Consider the following 5,476-nt stretch of genomic DNA (forward strand, 5'->3'; position numbering starts at 1 on the left):
CTCTCAAGAATGAGCATGTCAGAGGATTTCTTCAGTGTCAAACATGAACCGACACACAAAAGGTAGAAAAACACTGGAATGAGCCAAAGAGACTAAATGTCTTCTCCTCCTGTCATTTGCAGCCATACATTGTTCACATATTGACTTCTTGTCCAATAAGCCTCCAATAAAGTTCAATAGTTTTGAACTTACTCAAGTAAGCAACACATTTTTTTTTTTTACTTTTTCGTGAACTTTTAGAAAACATGTGCTGTTCTAGGTTATTGTCTCTTACCTGTTGCTCTGCTCCGTCCCTCCCTCACTTAGATTCACTGCCTCCAGTCCTTCATGTCCCTGCAGGACATCCATGTATTTACAACAGACAACATGACATATATTAATGTACAGTAACAGCATTTGACTTACATTAAATAATGAAATAATAAAACAATTATCGAAAAAGTATCTTTAAATAAAAATCTACTGGACACCAGTCCTCGCCTGATGTGGTTTTTAAACTTTATGTCAACCTCTGAAGCTCCATCTCCTCTCCAGTCTCTTCTCTGGATGGATTACAGTTCATCTCATCATAAAATAGTTTATGTTTCAAAAGTATTAGGAGCTAATCCACATTTCAGTGAACAATTTAAGACCTGAACTGATGCTGTCTCCCCCGGAAACACTCAGAGCCGCTGAGGGAGGGGGCGGGGCACTGACAGGACGATGTGCTGCATCCGTCAAAATAAAAGAAGGCGAGTTAAAAAATGTCCAAATCAAATATTTTTCTCCTCTGTGGTTGTTTGATTATTGGTGGGGCAAATGTGCAAGTCTCCAATGTCGGAGGGGACATCTCCCCCCGATGTCTACACCTCTTCTCCCACCTCTCCTTTGCCCTTCCCTCCTTTTAGCCCCATCACATAGTCATGACCTCCATCCTTTCCTTCCTCTTTCCTCCCCCCCATCCTCTCTCTCTAATCTGGCCTGTTCCCTCCCTCTCTCTCTTTTATCTCTCTTTTCCTGCAGCTATCTCCCCCGTCCTCCCCCTCTCTCTCCCCCGCCCTCCGTCCTAATAGCGGGGTGACAGCGGCAGTGTTTCTAATCAGAGGTGAGGAGAGCGAATGAGCAGCCGTCCGATCCTCTCTGCTCTTTCATCAATCGGCTTTAACTGAATGGGAGCCAAATCTCAGCCGGGACAAAATTATTATGTAGCAGATCTGCGGCGCGCTCGCCTGCTCGGGAATTGGAAATGGCTTTCTGTGCTGCCTGACCCGTATCCGTACCACCTGAGTGTGTGTGTGTGTGTGTGTGTGTGTGTGTGTGTGTGTGTGTGTGTGTGTGTGTGTGTGTGTCAGAGGGGTTGTGGGGGTAGATTATTGGAGAGACAATTGGCTGTACGGCAGTAATCAGGAGAACACTGAGGTGTGTCTATCTTATGACTGCTCACTGACAAGGCCTTACACACACACACACACACACACACACACACACACACACACACACACACACACACACACACACACACACACACACACACACACACACACACACACACGCAAGTAAGCATGCAGGCACACACACACGCCTGCACCAGGACACCTCCACCTCCGCCTCTCCCCCACCATCCAATTCAATCAGACAGTCCATCCGCCCTGCAGAGCAATGTGGCACTGCCCCTGTGCATGACAGTATCAATTCAATTACCCAGGAAATGGATCCATATTCAACCCATATAAACTCATACACGGAGCCAGGAGGGGCTGCCGCCACCACCGAGACAAAGAAATGCGCATTTATCCTGTAATAACTTTCATTTGGACTGGTTTGAAAACCATTCTCAGCCAGGCATTTGTTGCTGTCACATCACGTTATCCACAAATCAGGTTTACAAAATATCAATTCAATTTCTGGCGTAATGCGAAACGCCGCGAGAGGAGGAGGAGGAGGAGGAGAGAGAGGGAGGGAGAGAGGGAGAGAGGCATACATGGACACGTCCAGGGAGAGAGGCCGAGCGCAGGCTGCTGCTGAGGGGCCCCTGGTGGTTTGGCCAGATTTCTAGTCAGAACTAATAAAAAGCAAAGCAAACTATGCTAATCCCTTCAATTTCATCCTTTAGACTGCTGTCTTTCTCCGGCACACACACACACACACACACACACTGGGCAGAGACTGCAGATACCACACATGCAGGAACCTTTTTCTGTCTCGCACACACACTTTAACACGCAGCTATATGCCATATATCCATTCTGATGCAGACCCCTGCAGGAGGATCCAAAATAGAAGTGTGACGTCAGAATCATTCTCTTCAATCAACATGTGTCTGATTCAGAGAAACTTTACAGAGAGACTTGCAGAAACGTTCCTGATTTCCAGAAAAGCTTTATTATGGTGTAAAACAATCTGTGGAAAACCCAAAAAGCATGAAGAGTTGAGTTTCAGCACTGTGTCAGTATAACCAGACAGTAAGTAGCCTGAGGATGTGGGGGGGGGGTGGGGGGGTGTCACAGCAGCGGGGGGTCCTCTCTGACAAGCCCCTCTTCCCTCACTGATATATATCCTTAACTCTTTCAAAACCCAGCCCATTTTTAGTGTCGTGACGTCGGTCTCTGGGCAACAGGGCTCCTTGAAAAAAACCCTCTAATCTGTCCTGTGTGTCTGAGCCGTGTCACATCCAACAGGTCTCATCAGCTTTAAGCTGCAACCCTGAGCAGGAGTCAGCATTACAAGGTGGAGTAGGAAAACATAAAGGGTAAAATAACAAAAATTTAAAAAATCACTTCTGGTTTGTTTCTACTTCATATTTGGTCCTTATGAAGGGATATGATGGTAGAACCTGGTTAAATGTAGATCCTCAGACCACTGACATGTTGGCTTCATTTCTGTATCGTGACAGGACGTGAACGCACACAAATTCATGTTGATGTCATAAGTCGAGGCTGTGACAGTGCGATTCGGAATCAACATGAACCGTGCATCAACCCTCTGTTATTTATGACAGTTCAAAGAGTTTGCCCATGAAATAGGAAGAATTGAACCAACATACTGAGAAATAAAGACTCGTGATGTTGCCAATAAATCTCGGCTGAGTTTGTGATGAATGTACAGTAGAGACATGACTCGTTATTTAATTAAAACAGCAGATGAAACAACAGTTTTAGGAGTGATTGTAGGTGAAAAACTGTGTCTCTCGTTAGAAGTAAAATTCTATATAATCAAGGGTTACAATAGAATAGAAATAATTAATCCCTGGGGGGAAAATACATGAGAGAACAGGAATATCAATGAATTATGGTATTGATATGTTTTTGTTGTTGGTTTTGTTGGTTGGGGGTTTTGGTTGTAAGTTGTAGGAATTCATAGAATATATGGGATAGGAATAAAGAGGCTTCAGCCTAATACTTTTACTGGTCATTAAAAATGAACACTAATTGCTAGTTAGTTAGTAGTAGGCCAAAAACAAGCCATCCATTCATTCATTCATTCACGAAAGCAGCGCATGTTCATAAAAAAGGAGGAGATATTAGACCAGTGGTTCTCAATTATTTTCTGTCATGCCCCCCCCCGAGAGGACAGAATTTTTTTCAGCCCCCCCCCGAATTGTACTATCATTGAGAACCTGATAATATTTATTTTTTTATCTGTATAAACCACTGTATGAGTTGCTGCACCAGCATTCTGCATACAATCGCCTGATTATCAAAATAAATTAATAAAATGAGCTGGAGGCCCTTTTTTTATCATTCAAGCATGAATAAAGACCCTAATACTGAAAGTCGCGCCCGCCTCACGCCCCCCCTGACACCCCACCACGCCCCCCCAGGGGGGCTCGCCCCACCATTTGAGAAGCACTGTATTAGACCAACTTTCCTCCAACTACAGGAGTATTTCCCCCCGGCTGTTCAACACGTGGTTCGTCTTGTATAACGTGACCTTTGAGAAAAAAGTTTCTGTCTCTAGTAATATCGCAGTGTCATCAGACATGTTACAGTTCATTGATATTCACAACGAAACAAAAGCTGTCACTTCCACGACATCATCAACGTCACAAAGCTTTAATGGCGTTTGTTTTGATCGTTACTGTAACGTCACTGGTGAGTTGATTATTGGGCTGCAGAGCCGAGAGGAAGAGGAGAGCGACTGGAGGAAACGAGAGGCTGGGTGGACAGTGAGGGGAGGTGTGGAGAAAAGAGGACAAAGTCCTTCACACTGATAAAAGGCCAGGAGAAGACAAGACAGAATCTCTGTTACACTGATCTAAAGGTACAAACCAATTCTTTTTTTTTTTTTACTGCTCAGAAAATTCCCTGATACTGATTTCATTACAGTGACGGATCATCTCCCATATTCTGGTTTTATGTTTGTATTTTGCCCAGTTGAGGCCACATTTACACAACGTTTCAAGAGAAAACGCGTCGTTTTTGTATTTTCGTTACCGAAAAGCTTCATGTTTATATGACAACTTTTTGAAAACAATGTCCGGTTCGTATTAAACCACCAAGTCCCAGGAGAACATGGACTGGGAGTCACGTCACGCTGGAGGAAACGTTGTTCTTATTGTCCATCTACTGAGCATGCTCAGTGGCCGTGTTTCAGTAAAAGTTACATTTCCTTCGTTTCCATGCGGACGGAGTTGGAGCATTTTCAAAAAGTTGTGTTTTCAGTGGCTCTGAGCCCTGTTGTCATGGACACAGACCCCAAAATGCTACAAACGTTTTTCATTTTCACTTTGCATATCTCTTTATCTCTTCTCATTATTTTCCGAAGCTACTAGCTGTCTGTTCAACAAATGTTTGAAAACACACTTCATTGCCGGTCTTTCAGCCTCCATCTTCAAACCAAGAGCGCCATCTGGTGGAGTCAGGGAATATATAAAGTGGTTCATGAAGCTTCATGAAGCTTCATTTGGCCATCACTACCGTTCAGGTTTTATATGTATGGAGTAGATGGATGTGAAACTTTGTGGCTGCAGGTGAGTTGCTTTTTGGTGGAAAATGGAGGGAAAAAAACTGCTGTCGACCTCAAAGGCAGCGCCTGGTTAGCAGGTGATACTGAAATCACTCGCCGGTTTTTTGTTTGTTTGTTTTTTTTTACCAGTTTGCTCATAATCTTGTTTTTCCAACGCATCTCTCATTTCAACAGATCTGCTGTCAGTTGCACTGCATGGAGGAGGAAGAAGAGGAGGAGGAGGAGGAGGAGGAGGAGGAGGAGGTGCTGGCAGCCATAATGTGCCTGCTGTTCTGGGGTAAATTTCGAATGAAACACTCTCTTCTTCAATAATCAGACACATGGAGCTTCCTTCATCTGGAGACTGTTAGCAGCAGCAACGCACAATGCTTCATGAAATTATTTACAGACACGCTCTGACACACACACACACACACACACACACACACACACACACACACACACACACACACACACACACACACACACACACACACACAGATACAGCGTCAGCTCTCACAGTAATTACACAGTTGCGGAGAGCGCCGGTGCT

Source organism: Blennius ocellaris (assembly GCF_963422515.1).
Source record: "Blennius ocellaris genome assembly, chromosome: 9".
NCBI classification, from domain to species: domain Eukaryota; kingdom Metazoa; phylum Chordata; class Actinopteri; order Blenniiformes; family Blenniidae; genus Blennius; species Blennius ocellaris.